This window comes from Dermochelys coriacea, chromosome 21, assembly GCF_009764565.3.
Source record: "Dermochelys coriacea isolate rDerCor1 chromosome 21, rDerCor1.pri.v4, whole genome shotgun sequence".
In the NCBI taxonomy this organism is placed as follows: Eukaryota; Metazoa; Chordata; order Testudines; family Dermochelyidae; genus Dermochelys; species Dermochelys coriacea.
In genome coordinates, this window is record NC_050088.1 from 7,334,305 (window position 1) to 7,353,624 (window position 19,320).

The 19,320-nt window shown below is 44.1% G+C and overlaps 1 long non-coding RNA gene across 1 annotated transcript; it reads right to left on the reverse strand.

Annotated features, from left to right (window-relative positions):
- Positions 1–6,970, reverse strand: LOC122457122. Its single transcript, XR_006276472.1, has 3 exons — positions 6,960–6,970; positions 1,019–1,520; positions 1–480 (listed from the first exon to the last, which is right to left on the reverse strand). It is a non-coding gene; the product is annotated as an uncharacterized LOC122457122 (long non-coding RNA).
- Positions 6,971–19,320: the final 12,350 nt, after the last annotated feature.

Here is a 19,320-nt window from a genome sequence, read left to right on the forward strand (position 1 = left end):
CTTCTAGTCTGCAGGTGACCTTGGGCATGTCACTTTCATCTCGCCATACCTCAGTTAGCCCATCTGTAAAGCAGGGATAATGCTACCAACCTCCGCTGTGAAACACTGAGATACATCAATGAAAAAAGGCTACATAAGAGCCAGGAAAGATTATAAAAGTTACCCATGGAAGAGCTCTGTATGGAATCATTCCAAGCCTGCAGCTAGGAAAATATAAGTGGGGAGTTCAGACAAATTTAAATTGGAGGGCCTGGTGTCCTTTCCAATTTTAGAGACCAGGCAGAATTTCTTGTTTGTATTTTTTAAAAGAGGCTTTTAGAATAAGACTGCAAGCAATAGCATCAAAAGCCAACCAAGTGGTGTCAGTGTTTGATGTTTTGTTATTCATTCCTGGGCTGGAATTTCATTCCTGTGTTCCCCAGACTCACTGTTGGACCTTTGGCAAGTTACTTCATCTTTGCTGTGCCTCAATTTCTCCATCTGTGAAGTGGGAGAAGTGATATTTAGCTTTTACTGAAAGCTAATTACAATCTAGGCACTATGGAACTCTTTACTCCCATAGCCAGATCCTGCCCAGATCTCTCAAATCACCCCTGTCCTATCCAAAAAAGGAGTATACAGAAGCCTTTCATATAACATTTTGCTACCAGTTCTGCTAAAACATTTGAATCTTACTGTCTCCGTTGTCTTTTTGCATGCACACACAGTCCTCGCCCCTCTTTAGCAAAATGGGTTTCCTCCCTGATGTCTTTTGTTTTCCCTACAGATAGCTTTTCCCTCTTGCCCTTTCTAGGCAGCTCCCTTCCCAATTTTCTATCTCACTGCTTTTGCCTCCTCACTCCCAGTCCACTTATTCAATAGTGGGTGAGATATCCATGTTCCCCTTGCCCCTCTTCTATTCTGTCTGTGATTTTCCCTTCCCCACATTCTAGCCTCCTGCTCTCATTGCCTTGATACCACCCTCTGTCCCATACAGCCCTACCAACAGCCACTCTCAGCTTCCTGGCCATAGACTCACCTGTTCAAGCTTCTGTAGTCAAGTCTCAACCCACACTCTTAAGACTCTGAATCAGAGTATAAGAGGCTATCCTCTTTCTCCCAGCTCTTCTACCAAATCATCAATCATGGGGCTTTATTGAGACAGGGTCTCTGAGTTAGTGGAGGATCTGACTTTTGGAGTTTTACTAGATATAGTTCAGGAGACAGACTAAAGTTACAGAGCACATAGCAGGACCACCTTACCCAGGTGGGCTTTAGGATAGCTACTGCCTCAGTTTTCCCTCACAAAGGCAGGATCTCCCGATTCTCCCCAAAAGGACTCACTACCACTCCCCAGTCTCTTTCAGACACAGTTTTAGTCTTTAAAACATTAGCAAAATATAACACAAAAGCAGTTCCTCTACATACATACATCCCCCCCAGCTACAGCGCCCAGAAGCTAGCTTGCCTAGGTCTATCTCACTCACACAGCTAAATAAAGACCACTTCCTTTCCCCCCACTGCAGGACATTCTATAAGAGCTCATCTCCTTCAAACAATCCGCTATAGGGGGCTCTCCCAGTCCTTTATAGGGTTCACTGACCACTTCCCAGCTGGGCCTCATAATTGAACAGGGCTGGTTAGTCCCAGGCCATCTGACCCTTAAAGGGGAAGGCCTTGCTAGAGAGTGGTGACAACACTGAAGGGGATTGAGGAAAGGTGACAAAAGCTGCTACTAAAAGTGAGGGAAGAAAGTTTGAATAAAACCCCAAGAAAACAGGTAGAAGTTTGAATGATTAAATAAATAATAAGTTGAATTAAAGAGGAACCAGAAAGGTTATTATCAAATAAAGGAGCTAGGCAAAGGTTGGGTTTTTTTAAAGTATTTTTGATATTTTACTTATGATGTGTGTCTGTTGCTGTTTGCCTTGTCTATTTAGGCTCCGATCCTGCAAACACTTACACACATCCTTAACTTTTCCACCATGGGATAGCACTACAACTGGTGGTAAAGTTAAGCATGTGTATAAGTGTTTGCAGGATCAGGGACTTGGATTGTAAACTTTCTGGTTCAGGGCCTCTCTCTCCCTGTGGGTTTCTACAGCACCTAGCACAGTCTGTGGGTCTCAATCTTCATGGGAGCCTTTGGACATTATAGCAGTATAAATAAATTAATAATAAATACTAATTCCCTGGCCCGTGAATAATTCTCCACTCCACACAGGCCACCAGATAAATTATCTGTCTGTCCCCCTACAACTAATCGATTATCCAGTCCATTCAGCTTCGTCAGTACACCTCACTGACCCCCACACTCCTTCCCAGTTCACCATCTGTCCCTCCATGCCTGCTGGACCAATCCATCCTCTGTAACTAATCAGTTAGCTACTTCCCCACTCAGCTAATTCCATAGCTGCCTTCCTCCCGCATCCAAATCAGGCTATCCCTCCCAGCTCTGTGCCCAGTCTGTCGATTCACCCCCGCCTGCCTCCCCAGTCAATGTAATGCTCCCCCCCCACGTCATGGGGGACCCTCCCTCAACCCAGTGGATCTACTATTGGAGCTGTGTGATGCTGTCTAAAGGAGAAAGTGACCATCTACATTTAGATGTGATACAAAATTGTGATAAATCTTGTACAAAGTATGCCTTGTGAGGTATCATTGGAAAAGTTATAACCTGCTGAGTATTACTGTCTTGTTATAATGTGTGTATTGACATTGCATGTGGAGTTATGAAATGATGCTATATGTTTGTAACTCACACAAGTTGTGAGTCTGAGAAATGCCCACAGGTTAGCTCTTCAGGAAAAACAAAAGAAATATAAACAAGGGTGTATGAACATCATTCCTGAAGACAACTCAAATGGCAGGTCTGCAAAGTGCAAGCTAGAATTTGCAATTCCTGTCAAGAACTGATGGCCAAGCACGTATGCCATAACACTGCCTGACCCATGACACAGCCAGGATTTTTCCAGCAATAAGGGTCAAGACATAAAAGGGGAGAACAAAGGCCCCTGGCCACCTCTTTCCTACCCCATCTCTGGACTGGTGACTTCTGACAGGGGAAATTTCAAACAAAAGGACTGAGGTTCTCAAAACTATTTGGGCAACCCAGAGAGACTTATAGACAACTAGCAGATTTAATATCCCTGCTATTGTTTTGGACTATATACTTCGATCCATATGTAAGGTATTTTATTTGCTTTAGTCTTTTAATAGCTCTCATTTCTTTTTCTTAGTTAATAAATCTTTAGTTAGTGTACTAACGGATTGGCTTTCAGCGTTGTGTTTGATGTAAGGTCCTGAGCATCCATCGACCTGGGTAAGTGACTGGCCCCTGGGGCTGGAAGAACATAATGTGTGGTGAATTTGGTTTTAATAATGTTTCATCACAGAGGTCCAGTTTATCTGGGAAGTAATATAAATTGGAGCATCTAAAAGGACTGTGTGTGGCTCCATGGTAGCTAGTATTGCGATCCAGGAGCCATATGTGTTGCTGGGTTGGTTAAATCTAACTATAGACTATACCACCAGTGTGAGAGTGTCCGCCCAGTTTTTTAACAGTCTGACCTGAGATTGGCCCCCTCAGCTGTGTTCTCTACCAAGCACAGTGACAAACTGTGCTTGCTGCTGCCAATGGTTTTCATTGTTAGTGACTAGACACGTATGTGTGTGTGTATGTGAGTGTGGAACACTACTGTCACTTATTTATCTAGCTCTTTTGATTGCTCCTTACAAGCCAGTTCTGCCAGCTCCCTGAAAATTTTTTATTGTTCTGAATTCATTCCAGTGTGTTGACAATGTCCTGGTATTTCATTTTACAAATCATCAAACCCACCATGGAAAAACACATCTCTCTTCCCAAAGGCTGGGTCTCCGGGAATCTGGGATAGGAACCCCATTTCTTGGGAAAGGAATTTTTGATATTGAAAAGAAAACATGGTCAGATGAGAACAGAAATCCAGACAGCAGGGGATCTATGCACCATCTGGCATAACTGAAGGAAGTCAAAGGAATAAGGAATAAATGAGACATTGCACAATCCCCCTTGCTCTAATCACCAATCAACTCCAACTGCTGGGATGCTCCAAAAAGCAGAGCTGAAAGCTCAACCCTGCACTGGGAGGACACCAACAATCTAGAGGTAAAGATCTTAGGCCAAATCCTGGTCCTACTGAAGCCAGTTGGAGCCTTGGTTTAATGTCAATGGGGCCAGGATTAAAGCTGCTCAGAAATTTCATTGAAATTTCATTGAATTTTCCATCTGAAAATGCCTTACTGTTTATATGTTTACAAGTCAAGAGTAGTGACCCTGTTTTCCATCCTCGCTCTTGTTCCTCTCAGTTATGAGGAACAAGGAGACCATAGTGCATGGAGACCTGGGGTCCTGCCCAATCTTCCTTACATTCCCCACCCCCCAAACTGCCTAGGGACTTTCCCAGGGACCTCCAGAATTTCAGTGAGATTTCTGTGGGAGCAAGTAACTCAGGATCACGTCCAAAAAGAACTTTATCTGCCATGGCAGAGTTGAACCTCTACAGCCAGCTCATCCCCTCTGGCTCTCATTCTCTTTGCACTATTATATAGCTTCACCCCCACTAACTAGCAGAGATTGCAAAGGGTCTTTTGGTTGCCTCCTGTCAGCCACCACTTCATTGTATTCAACATGATTACCCAGGGAATAGACAAGGAAGGAAAATTAGATGAGTCGACCCAATTGAAGAAAGTATTGATTAGCTTTGAAAAGGTTTTGCTTTGGGAGATTTATTCATTGGCCCCCTGCTAGAGACAAGCTAGCTGCTCATAAAAAGTTCGTGATGGATGTTCATGCCAAGCAGTTCGCTTCATTGGAGTGGCAGCCTCTCTCACTCCTCTCAGACATGAATTACTATGCTACAGCTAGTGTGCATCCACCTTCCTCACTTAAATGTCTGTCCTAATTTCTGCTTCTTTAAAAAGAGTAAATTAAGATTTAATCAGCACAGATCTTGGGAGTGGGATTTGAAACCCAAATAGTGGAATATGCTTAGCCTGTCATTCACTGAACTGAGACAAGATTATAATCTCAGTGGTGTGATACAGGCTTTCATACACCAGCAGCCAGATTTTCAAAAGGGGCCTCTAATTTTGGGTGCTCATCTTCATACACCTTGGCCCTGATTTTCAGTAGTGCTGAGCACTTGATTATGTAGCTATACAGTTTAGTTCTTTGTGCAATACAATGGATACATACCTCACATGCATGAGGATCCGTTTTTTTTTATGCTGTGCTGCCACCTCCTGCCCAAAGCTGAAAATGCAAATGAGTTTTCCCACCTAGGGCAATTATTTTTCCCCTTGTCTTTTGACCTTCTGATCCCTGGAGCGCGCACATGGAGGCTAGCATGTTGCACACAAAGCCAGCTCAGACCTGGAGATAAGGTCACAAATGAAAATGGGGTTAGTGCATTTTAATCTCATTTGTCTGTATACAAAATGACCACACATTGGCTAAATGTGACGTAATTGGCCGAGTCTGATCAAGAGAAGCATATTGCAGGGTCACTGACAGTAGAATCACTGAGGTTCTGTCAAGTACTAGTTATTATACTGGCACCAGCTGTTTTTAAGCCCCTAATGATTCCTAGATGAAGTAACTTTAGGGCATCTGCCAATATCTATATATACATTGGGAGGTTGCACATCTGAAGCATGATCTGGTGCCTGCAGTGACTTCCTTTGCAGCACAGACCCTACGTCTCTTTCTAGCTCTATATGAGTACCAGGGTATATGCTACACGTCAGAACAGTGAGAGAGCTGCTATTCCATTGGACTGTTAATAAATAAGGAGCTTCAGCCTATAAATTCTTGAGAATAGGAGAAAACCACTCCCTGAAACAGAACGTTATCAGCTTGCTAGTATGGGGTGGAATTTAAACAGTCTCCCATCCAGTCCAATGCCTTCATTCCCTTGAAATTGTGAAATGTCAGAAACTTCCAGTAAGTCTACAACTGGGTGTAATAGAAGCGCAATGGGGAAAGCAAATGAAATAGTTCCCTCATAGATTGTATTTTCTAAATGGACAACCTCCCCTAAGTCTCAATTACTGAGGGACAATCTTCACTCATTGATATATTTTGCTTTCCAGAATCAAATCTCTGTACAACTTTTCATGAGTGATGTACCTGAATACTTGGGATGCTAATATCTAAACTGTATTCTTAAATTTATTCACCTAACTTTGGGTTATTGCTGATTATGTACTATATGTATCATATGACTTTTAAAAACTTTGTATTTGTGGATAATATAAGCACTATACCCAGATGTACAGACACTCCTTTCTCAACCTGTGTATAATATAATTTTAACATTAGCTTTAATAAAAAATTTAAACTTGAATAGTAAGTGGTTCAATGTGAACACAGCTTGTGGTCTGATTCCATTCTCTCCAGAAAGACCTAGAGATCCCAACTAGAAGCAAGATTGCTTGTTGATTTGTCCCATGTGCACTTAGAGGTCCTCAGCACTTCACACTTTCCTTTCCCAACAGAGAGAAGCCATTGAGAGGTTCAGCTTCTCAGGATCTCTCCAGTTTGGGTTTTCTTCCCCTCTTATGGAAGTGTTCTGCAGGAAAGCTAATAAAAAACTCACCGTTTCACCTCCCTGTTTCAAACTAAAGAGTTTGTATAGAAAACAGTGATGAAAACAAAGAAAGTATGTTCAAGGGAAAGCCAAATCTTGTCACGCCCCCGACTCCCTGGAGTCCAGGGGCCAGATTCTGATTGGTTTACTCAGGCTGAGTAGCACCTTAGTGCATGAGTAGTGTTGCATGGTATTTAGAGTTGTGTCAGTAAGTAACTTGTGCGGTGTCTATCATCTTGGTAGCTGGATCCAAGGAATGAGGTGTTTCTGGATTGATGATTTTAATGATCAAGAGAACAATTAAGTCTAGTAAAATCTCAGAGAAAAGATTCACATGCACACATGCACACACACCCCATCAGATCCTGCAGCTACTAATCTGTAGTTCTCACGAGGGCCTTGAGTACACCAGTTTGGGAATATTGTTGCTGTAGCCATGTTGGACCCAGGATATTAGAGACATAAGGTTGGTGAGGTCATATCTTTCATTGGACCAACTTCTGTTGGAGAGACAAGATTTCGAACTTACACAGAGCTCTTCTTCAGGAAGGAGCTCGAAAGCTTGTCTCTCTCACCAACCGAAGTTGGTCCAGTAAAAGATATTCCCTCCCCCACTTTGTCTATCCAATCGGGGAATAGATCTTCAATCTGTATCTAATTCTGTGAAACACTCCAGTATGATATAGCCACTAGGTAGCAGCAGAACACCAATCTCTTATGCGTCCCCACATTTTTAGAATCTGTATAACATAAGGAAGGAATGATGCTTACAGCACGGAAACCTCTTAAAACAATGCTACTGAAATGCCAGGCTGGAAATCCCACAGCAACAGCGAACACATTCATTCAAAGGGAGGAAAGCCACCTGCATAGATCCATTCCTGTGAGAATCTCTGAAACCATTCATTCCTTATGTTGCCAAGAAATTTCAAGTCTTGAAAACCCACATGTCCCAAAATGCAGGTTTTCTGTTTGCTTTAATAAATCTGTTTTCATGTGCAAGCTACCAAGAGTGTCTTATGTTTACCGAATTCTCTCTGCCACAAAGTATTTCCTCAGGAGTTGCATAACCACTGAAGGTTAGGTACCCTTCCCTACTATTGTTTTGCCTAATACATGGCGGTGCGATCAAGGGATAGATTTCCACACAAACGCAGTGTGCCCTACAGCTCCAACTGGTCTCATATTTCTGAAACCATGGCCACTTCATTTATACCCTTCAGTGAGAGCTGAGCTCTTTTGAAAACCTGGGCCCAATTGTGGGTGCTGAAACCTAGAAAATCTGGTGCTTAGCCCCTCAAAAAAGAAAACACCAGCCCTATGGGAGAAATGGGTAGTAGAATATAGACAATTTATGCTAGTGGTTAGAGGGGATCAGCAGGCAGAAGATGTTGGTTCTATTCCTGGCTTAGCTGGGAAAGTCACTCCTCTACATATCTCTTTCCTCCATATGTAAAATAAAGTCAGTGGCAGCTCAGCAATTCTCAAAATCAACCCACTCATTCATAGTACCCTTCATCAGGATTTTAGAGCCTAACTTTCTGCTCCTAGTTTTGGAAGTCTTAGTCATAGGTTTTGCAGGTTAAATTCTATTCTTGACTCCACCCATGTAATCCCATTGACTTTAAATTCCACAGTCACTTATACATGTGCCACTCCAAGGTGGTGAGGTAGGCATCTGTATCTCCCCCTCCTGGAGTGGAGCTGACAATTTAGCATCTATGCCCCCTGCAGAGTGGGCACTTCTACAGCAGAGCTGTAGCTGAGATGGAAGGCAGAATTTGACTTTAGTTTGTAACTCTGCTGATCAGGTGTGAGCCAGGATAGGCGCCAGTTTACACTTCCACCGCTGTGGTCCATTATCTGGACTGTCTTTTGACTTCTGCTTTCCAATCCCTTGCCCAGAAATCTTCCCTGATGCTGAAGTTCTCAGGCTGTAAGGCCATCACTGCCCCAGGTTCTGGAGGGATTTTTTTAATCCTGTGTCCTTTGTTCTTTTCTGTTGCTCTGGTTGTTCCATGCCTTTTGGGGGGAGGATTCCTATGCACTGTATCCACAGTGGTCAAGGTCACCTGCATATTCAGTGGAGTCCCACGAGGAGTTAGGGCATTCACAGCTACTGCATTGTCCTTTCCTTCCACCACATCAAAGCCCAAAATCTCTCCATCTCCTACTCTGCGCCAGGAACTCCTTGGGTTATTTTTCTTTATGTCAATCCATTGCATAAACACAACATCTTTGGTGTTTATTTCCTACATTGAGCCAATGCATGATAGCTAGGACCTTTGTTGGAATGATTTTCTTCTTCCACATGGCAGCTGCTGATTTTGGATGGCCATGGCTTTGTTCCACATGTGTGCCAGCCCAGGTCGCTGTCTTGGAAATGGTTAGTCCCTGTATTAAGAGTCCCCTTTTTGCTATCTGCTTTTTTTCGGGTGTCTTTGTCATGGGTTTCTCTTGTGGTACGGGGCTGCCACACCTTTAATATCCCATACCCAGGTATTTTTGCAGTGTTACTATCCATCAGTTTGCCCTTGTCAGATCTCCTCCGTTAGCTTGCAGAGGTCACGCTGTAGAACTGAGGGGTGGAAACTCTCTGCATGGTCCTCCTGCCTTCCAGCCATAGCAACAGGGCATGTCTCTATGCAGCCTCCGACTGTCTGCTGCCTGCCCTTTCCTCCACAGCCAGCTCCCAGGCTTCCTGCCTCAAGTTGCAATGGGGGAGGTTTAGATTGGATATTAGGAAAAACTTTTTCACTAAGAGGGTGGTGAAACACTGGAATGCGTTACCTAGGGAGGTGGTAGAATCTCCTTCCTTAGAGGTTTTTAAGGTCAGGCTTGACAAAGCCCTGGCTGGGATGATTTAACTGGGACTTGGTCCTGCTTTGAGCAGGGGGTTGGACTAGATGACCTTCTGGGGTCCCTTCCAACCCTGATATTCTATGATTCTAAGCCTGCTCCTCTTTCTCCCTCCTGAGTCACATCTCCTTTGCCTTCTGGTTGTACTTCCCTTTCCCGTGCTGTTATTGTGGAGCCCTCTGATTAATCAAGAATAATTAATAAGGAATAATTCTTTAAAACAGCTCTGTGATGCTGTATGGAATTTGGGGGACACTTTAGGATATTATGAATACCAATGTTGTAAAACTGCAATAAGTTATGCCAGATAGGCTGTGTAAGGTATCTGCAAAAATGTTATAATTTGCCAGGTATGATAATCTCGTTTGTGTGTTTGTATCACCTTTGTATGGTAAGTTATATGTATGGTATGTCTGTAGTTCCAAAGAGCCCCTGGAAAGCAAAGGGATGGAGCAGGAAGGGGTTTTGAAGCAGGGAGAATATGGCCTCAGAGATATGCTAAGGCCAGTGGCCAATCGTGCTGGAAGGATTTTGCTGCATTTGTTCCATCACTCCCAATGCTGCCCTTTTGCCCTTGATACCCGCTGCTAGATCTGCCTTTGGTGCCCGGGAGGAAATATCCAAAGTGCACTGATTACATTGCATCTGGCAGATGTCAGTCCCAGAGCAATGCTCCTCTTCAGGAATTGTCGATGGCTCTGAGCTCATACAAATGGCAGGGCCCAGGACAGACAGGGAAAGTGGAAAAAGGAAGCGAAGGCTCACAAGGCAATAAGCGGAAAAGGGAAAGAAAGCCTTTTCTGCAAAGGAGTGCTGCTGTCCTTTCAAAGTCACGCCCCCCCCCAACTTGTGAAATCCCTGCCCTTCAGCTGAGTTGGCAGCAGGCTGAAAAGGCACGTGCTGAAATTGCAGTGCCTAGCAGCTTCTTTCTCCGACTGGTGTGTGCACTAGATCCCTGCACTTCCGCTCTTTTACTCACAAGAGGTATCTAAGTTCCATACATGCATAGATCTGTTTCTGTTTTTAAAAGGAGGACACAGGGAGCCTTGCATTCCAGTGGCATAATAATCTAGTGGATAGGATAGTGACAGGGAAGTCAAGGAATACCACTACCCATCTAGGTACTTATATGGCCCCCTCACCACAGTCTCTGAGAATCTCATACACATGAATGAATTTACTTCACAACACCCCTATGAGGTAGGGCAGTGTTATTGTCCCCATTTTACAGTTGGGGAAAGTGAGGCACAGAATGATGAAGTGACTTGCCCAACATCGTACAAGGAGCTTGTGACAGAGCCGGAAATTGAAATCAGCTCTCCTGCATCTTAGATCAATGCCTTAACCCCCCCGCTCCCAGCCATTCTTCCTATGTGACCACTTGGTTTCTACCTCCAAGATCTTCAATGCTCCCTGGATATGAGCCCCAGAGTGCAGCCATTTTGAAATCTTCCACCCAACTCCCCAAGTCCTTTGGACACAAGAGGTAGGTAGGGCACACCGCATGCATGTGTGACTTACATCCCACTACCAGTAAGGCCTGACTCTAATTTTATGCAGTTAAAATTGATGGAGTTACACAAGCGTATAACTGAAGAATCTGTGCCTCCATCTACAACATTCTCCAACTGAATAATCTGTGTCTCAATCTGTGCTTACAGCTCCATGGGGATAGATTATTGGTTTATTAATTAATTAATAGGCAAGATCCTTTCCAAGCACTTGCAAAGACCTGACTAAGGAGAGCAGTTAGTAACACATAGGTTTCTGGTACCTATTTTCCCACTCAGATAGGGATGGAGAAGCAGCTACAAGCCAGATTTTATTTTTAATTTGAAAAAGCTTATTAAATGAAGGGCAAAGATCCAGAACACTTGTTTTGCAGTCGGCCAGCAGCATGCTATTCCCATGGATAATATGAGTCTCTTGTATGAAGAATTCCCACCTGAAATGCTGGAAATCCAATAAGTCGACTGCATTAGCTACATGTCATAAATACTTATGCTGTTACAGAGGAGGGGAGGGAAGGGCTGGATTTCTGATGGACTCTTTGCGATATGCAGAAAATGCACTGCTGGCAGCGAAAGACACAAACTATTATCCCTGCTAAGGAGAAGGCTGTGTTTGTGTGGCTCATGTGGCTTTAGGGTGGATCACACGCGTTTGGCCTGTTGGTGCATGCATGGGTCGCATGATTTTGTGGATTGCTGCTCATGTTTCATACTTGGAGATCAAGTGCATCACATGACCTGAGGGAAAGCCACCTGTTTTCACCTCTGGCCTTGCATGAAGCACGTAACATTGGTCTAGGCCATGTAGTCTCACCTCTGCCCATGATGTGGATCTGGCTCAAATGCTGTTACATCTGGAGTTTATATGGATCACGTGACATGAGGCTGGCCCAGGCATTTTACATCAGAAGACAGTACAGGCTGTGTGGTTAGGGTATGCATTATGTAGGTTATTATCAAAATAACCCATGCTATCAATGTGCATGTACCGATACAGATTGTGGGGTCTCTCTTCTGGGAGTTGCTCTGGGAGTCATGCCTTCTGGAAACAGAACATATAATAGAAGAGATGGGCGTGGCTTTGCCACTGTTCTGGTAACCACCTCCCTTCTTCTGGAGTGTCTGGAACACCTCTGGTGTAGTGGGAGAGATTTTGAAGTAATAGCAGGCATGTACAGCTTCTGTTGAAGTTTCCGGTTCCCAGGGTGAATAGGTGCTTTTTGAGGAGGAGACACTCCCCTTGCATGCTGAGGGGCTCTGGCAGGCATCGGATGCCCCATCACAAAAACAGGCCAGTACCTTTGAGTTCCAATCTGGCCCTTAATGAGCACATGCTTCCAGCTAAATTTATGCCATTGGACACAGAGATCTAGCAGGGTGTTAATATTCTCAGTGGAGAACAAAACACATGCTAGTTGCCACAAGACATGCTACCCTCAGGGAACGTACCTTGTCCATGGACTGTTCCTGCATGCTTCTATGATGTTGATGAGATCCACAACATCTGGTGATGGCCCTGTGAAATACTTGATACTGGACCAAGTGAACCACTGGTTTCCCCTGTTCCTTTAGGTACCATCTAGCCATCCTGAGCTGGCTACATAGTGGCCATGATACAGTGGGACGAACTGGGACTCGGAGCTCTGACAGATATGCACCCCTTCCATTTGATGTGGGAGGTGAGATTAATTAGAGACGCTGATTCCTTTTCCTCCATGTAAGATAGAGTTGGGGAGGGGGAGGGAAGAGAAGGGATATTGAACCATTTAGTGATGCAATCTTTACCAGTCCCCGTGGGGGTGTCTGCAACCTCCCAGCTGACTGAGGGTGGCAGGCATATTGGCTCTGGGCAGGCTGTGCCATTTCCCCTCTTGTTGCTCAAAAAGGCACTTTCACACCTCATTGAATTAGTGGCTGCCGTTAAAGGTAGCACTTGGGAGCCTGAAGAGCCCTTGATGGATTAGATACCGCAGAAGACAATGCTGACAATCAGTGGCAGGAATCCCTCTCCCCCCCCTTCTTTTTTTATTTCCTGCCCCTAATTACTGTGGTCCTTAATGGTTTCCAAATTTCAGGTTGCACAAGGTGTGTTAAACAACTGCCTGAGCTTCCATTACTGTTTATTATTCACAGCAGAACCAGACCTAGACAGCAAATGACTATGTTGATCCTGTGAAGAGAATCGATTCTTGCTGGTATAGCACATCTGACATATTTATGGCTGGGTTGGTGCATGGGAATATTCCACACTGATTTTGCAAAAACATGGGGGAAATCCGGGATAGATGGAACCCTGTGGTTGATGGGTGTTTTCGCTCTCTCTTTGAACCATGAAAGTCTGGAGCTGCAGCTCAGATAAATCCCCTCCATGTTCAGATGCTGAATAAACTAAAAGATCAGGACTAGTTTCACAGATTTCAAGGTCAGAAAGGACAAATCTGATCGTCTAGTCTGACCTCCTCCATAGCACAAGCCAGAGAATCTCACCCAGGGATTCCTTCATGAAGCCCAAAAACTTGTGGTTGTTTTACAACAGTGGCTCTCAACCTTTCCAGGAGGTTGTACCCCTTTCAGGAGTCTGATTTGTCTTGCCTGCCCCAACTGTCACTTCTCTTAAGAACTACTTGCTTACAAAATCAGACATAAAAATACAAAAGCGTCACAGCACACTAGTACTGAAACATTGCTGACTTTCTCATTTTTATATAATTATAAAAGAAATTAATTGGAATATAACTATTGTACTTACATTTCAGTATATAGAGCAGTATAAATAAGTCATTGTCTGTATGAAATTTTAGTGTGTACTGACTTCACTAGTGCTTTTTATGTAGCTTGTTGTAAAACTAGGCAAATGTCGGAATGAGTTGATGTACCCCCTGGAAGACCTCTGCATACCCCTAGGGATATGTGTACCCTTGGTTGAGAACCACTGTACTAGAGCATCGCTTTTAGAAAGAGACCTGCTCTTGATTTGAGGAGTTCCAGTGATGGAGCATCAACTATACCCCTAAGTAAATTGTTCAAATGGTTAATTATCCTCACTTATTTCTTTGCACTTTATTTCCCTACTGAATTTGTCTTATTTCCATTTCTATGTAAATGATATAGATTAGAGTGGAGACTAATAAGAGGGAACACAACATAGGCATATACAATAAGAAATGGTGTACAGTTGGTAAATCAGGAGGCAGCAAAAAAAAGTAAAAGACATCACATTTAAAACTGATCAAAATATTGTTTTATTCAGACTGTGGAACTCCCTGCCACATGATATTACTAGTGTCAGGGAGCTTAGAAGGATTCAAAAAAGAATTTGATGTTAATATAAATACTAAGAACATCTGCAGTTATAGACAGACCCTGTAGTTCTCTCTGGCTCTCTAGCTCCCAGGCTGTACAGCCTAGTGCCACCACACAGGGTCTCCCTAAGTCCTGGCTTGGACCTCATAGCCATAAGAAGGGAGTGCTGGTTGCACTACAGCATGTCTCCACTGTCTATGATGCTTTGTCTACACTAGGTTTTTTCCTGAAAATTTCTTCATTCATTACTAACAGTGGCACAGCTACACCAAGGGATACAGCAATAGGTGTCCTAGTGTAGGCAAGGCTCCAAGGCCACTGGTGTTTTTCACTGAGTGTCACACAGGGCTTGTCTACACAGTGTGGTAACACGCATCAGTGGGGTGCGAATTCTAATGCACCGCAATGTGTTGGGCACTAACTGACCCGTGCCAACCCTGCTGACGCACATGCAAAGTTTGCTAGTTAACATAGGCTCATTTCAAACAGTACTACATTGCCATGCCCTAGGGGACTTTTAGTGAGTGCCAGCAGGGCCAGTTAATGAGCAACACATTGATGTGCTTTAGAATTCACACCCCACAGATGTGCACTGTGTAGACAAGCCCTGAGATTCTCCTCTTATATTGGTCTGACATGGGGTAACTGAGAGGAGAATCAGTCTCTGTATATCTATTTACCTGCAAAATGACAACTGAGGTGACGTGACAGGGCAATGGCATGATAAGGGTTGTGAGAGGCCCGAAGAAGAAGACTGATGTTAAAGAACATTTTCTTTCCCATACAAATCCTCTGGTGATCAGCAATGTCGGGGATGGGGGGGGCAGGGGTGGGGGGGCATGTGTGTTTAACAGGGCCTGTATGTGTCAGGTTAATAGAATTTTGGTGAAATTCAGAGATAGGTTCAAATGAAAACCATGGATCCAGGCACTTGTGTGCTTTGGCAGTGTGTGTGTGTGTGTGTGTTTGAAATCCAAACTTGCAAATGGCCTCTCTCCAAAAGTCTGACCTGAAAACCCCATGAGCTTTTGTGTGTTTAAAATCCAGAGTCATCTCTGGATTTGAGCCCATCCTTGGGTGGCAAGAGGCCGCTCGCCCAGCACAGTTTGCTAGAGGTCTGCTCTCTCTCAGCTGCCATTAATATGCTGCCAACCTATCGTACTGCATCAGTGGCATTTCATGTCAGCGGCGTACAAGGCTGTGGCATTCAGAATGGGAAACAGGACTGATGCATTTCAGGTTAGGTGCAGAGTTTTGGCTGCTGACAAGTTCAAGCAGAGGGCAGCATTCGATTAACTGGAAAAGAATCTGTGCATTTTCCCCCTCCTCCATGATTCCTGTCATTGGTGCGGCACAAGAGAGTTCAAAGCTCCCTCTGAGCTAAGGAAAATGAGACAAAAAATGAACACAACTGAAATGTGGGCTGAAGAGAAGGTGATTATTTGTTAATGGAACGGACAGCACACTGGCAACAAAGCTGTCCCAACACTGCATTCAGTCAGTATAACCCACCGGGAGCCTCTGTTGCAAAGTCTTAATGAAACATTACAGAGAATAACAGATCATAAAGCCACAGTACACACAGAGATCATTAATGTAGCAGCACAGCTAATGCCTGCACAAGATGAGAAGCAAGAAACACACACAGTATGAAAACTCCTAGCCAGTCTGGGCAAGGTATGGCTCTCCTTAGCTTTGGGGATTGGGGCCCCATTGTGTTGATGCTCCCCAAATACAGAATAGGAGATTGCTTATTTTCTAAATAGACAAGACAGAGATAGGAACAGACAGATGTTGTACAAGAAAAATGTTAAATAGTAAGAAATCCAGTAGTTAATTAGTAATTGTTTGTTTCACTTCTTTCTCCCAAGCTAATCTCCAATCTGCCTATCCTCTGGAGACATCACGTTAATGTCTCTGTAGTCTTTCTGTACCTGGCCTGTTTCTGAACTCATTGGCATCACCATGTGTTTTTCCTCCATTGGTCTCAGAAGTGTCATCTCTTCAACATGTTATTTCTGCTAACATTTTGACTGTATTTGGAATTCTCCTTTACTTCCTGTCCTAAACTGTTACATACCGCCATGTTGCTGTGCGCAGTTCAGCAGATATTGCATTCTACCCCAGAGATGGGCACATGTCAGCAGCAGGTTAAATTGATTCTTAGTGAGGATCAAAGACTCTAATGTGGCTAATTGTTATTGCTACTTGGCTGACTGAGGTTGCCCTTGCAAAGGCAGTATAGTAGGGCTTGCCTTGTTAGGGATGGGAGTCACTTTGGCTAAATCAGGTATTTTGGACATAGTGGATGAGATCCACAGCTGGTGTAGAAAATGGAAGTTAGCTGATTCCCTCCAGCTAAGAATCTAACCCAGCTTTTAGAACCTCTGGTAATGAGCATTTCTGTGCTGGATTATCTCTAAGATTTCAAAAATACCCAAGAGGACTGGATGCCAGTATAGACAATAATGCTTGTACCTCTCCAGAATCTTTCATCAGAGGATCTTAGAGGACTTGACAAACATCCATGAATTAAGCCACGCAGTACCCCTGTGAAGTGGACAGTATTCCTATTTTGCAGAGGGAGGAAAGCTAGGCAGAAAGAGCTCAAGGCAAAGGGAGAGATTTCCAAAGTACCTGAAGGTTTTCGGAACACAAGTCCCAATGAAAATCAAAGAGACATGTGCTCCTAAATCTATTAGGTGTTTTTGAAAAGGTGCCTCCCAATGTTCCTGACCTGGGTGCCAAAAATTAGGCACCTAAGTCCACATTTAGTCACTTTAAAAATGGCCTGATTTTCAAGGACGCTGAGCACATACAGCTCCTATTGCTTTAGTTGCAGAGGTGAAGTTCAACATTTCTGAAATGGGAAATATGAATTTGGGGGCTTCTCACTATGCACCCCAGATTTGAAAATTTTGACATCTGTGTCTTATCCCGTTAGCTGTTAAGTCTGTGGCAGATGCGGGAAGGGAGCCCTCGATCAGGGAGAATGGTGGTGTGGTTAGGTCCCTGGAAATGAAGGTTTAGTTCCTACCTCTGCCACAAACTCCTGGGTGAGTCACTCAGCCTCTCTATGCCTGAGATCCCCATCTGTAAAATGGGGACAACAACATCCTTCCTTTTGTCTGTCTTGTCTGTTTAGAGTCATTGGAGCAGAGACTGCCTCCTACTATGTGTATGTACAGCAGCTCGCACAATGGGTCCTGATCTTTGTTGAGGACTCTGAGTGCTACCATAATACAGGAAATAAGAAATCTATGGCCTGCATTGTGCAGAAGGTCAGACTAGATGATCATAATGGTCCCTTCTGACCTTAATATCTGTGAATCTATGAAACCCAGGAGTCCTGAATGCAGGAACAAGCCCTAACCACTAAACAACACTCCCTCCTCCACACCTATAATCCTAACCCCTGCTCATATGATTTAAAATTCTTCACATCCCTAATGATCTTAGCCAATTAACTGCATAGCCAATTAACTGCATGACCATTGCACATCTATCATTGCCACCTCTATTGCTCACATTTCTAAAGAGTTAATGAAAAAAAAAGAAAAAGTTGGTGCTCAGGACCAGCAAGACTTGAAATCCATTCAAGGAGTTTTTATTTTACCCAGTACCTTGGGGGTCTAAAATCTCATCTGTGTGTTACTTCTTCAAATGGAAAACCACAATGAATGCAGATTTGAAGTAATAAAAGCCCTTTCATACCAAATCCGAGTACAAATTAACAATTACTAGTGCCGTCTAATGCCTTTCTGCCTCAACATTTTCATTTAACAGCCGTTCTTTTATCTTCAATGCTCCAGTTATTTTTCCCTCCAAGATATTTATTGTTAGGTTCGGGTTTTTTTCCCCCTTCCAATTTAGCAATGGGAGGGAAAGATTTTGTTTGCTATGCAGGCGGATGAAAAACAAAAGGAGCCAATACTATTCCTTTCTTGCAGGGAGCCTTCTCGAGACTTCAGGTCTAGAGCTGGATGGGTTTTGAAAAGCCCATGGGTACCCCATAAATTACAGTTTTTCTACCAGGTGTCCCGCATGGCATGGCATGGCCAGCACTGGACAGCAATTCCCTTCGGTGCCTTTGCCAGACAGGGACCTATTGCCTCCTCCAGGGCATATTGCTGTTGTTGGTTTTACAGCACCACCTAGAGGTCCACGGCCAAAATCAGGCCTCCTTTGTGCTGGGCGCTGAATGGATCCACAGGAAGAGACAGCAATCCGTGTGTAAAGGGAGCGAGTTGGATGACTGTGCACCGACCCCTCGCTGTGTAGACATCCCACGTCATCCAAAGCTCCCTACGCTGGTACATTTCCTCTCGAGAACTCTGTGTGTGCGGGGTGATGGGGATGCCTCACCCTGTGGGTAGTACTGGGGAAGGGAAGGCTGGAAGGAATGGAGCTCTTGCGTTTCCACAGTGCTTACTATGTCTGCAAGCCTCGAAAGGCCACACACTGCCCCGGGGTCTGGCATTTCCCCTCCTGAATCCTTTGCCTATTGTATTTTGCCTCAGTAAGAACTGAGAAGCCCCTTCAAACTCAGGTCAGAAGCTGGGTTCATGGGTGGGTGCCTGAGGGGCCATAGCAGAGAATATAAAGCAGAATGGAGATATCTCATGTCCTGCACAATGAGACCAGGCAGGTGTGTGTAACTAGGCTGTAGAACCATCCTTATCAACCAGAGCTATCAGAGAGAATGAAATCAGCCCATCTGTTAAGGTTTTAATTCCCTTTTCTAACCTGCCTTGATCAGAGTCCTCCAGACTCAGCTTTCGGAAGGTATGAACCAACTGTGACTATGAGGAACCTGTGATACGTACAGCTGTCCCTGTCTGACATTCTGCAGCATCCTGTCTCTATCCCCACTAGGTGGCAAAGTGGGCTCCGAGACTAACTAAAGCTAAAAGAGTCTTGGCTTTACACACAAGTGAAATAAATTTGAGGGATCTCAGCTTACCCCCAGAGCAAAAGAGAAAATCCTGATATTTTTATTATTTGTTTGTGTTGCTGTAGAGCCCAGGAGCCTCAGTCATGGA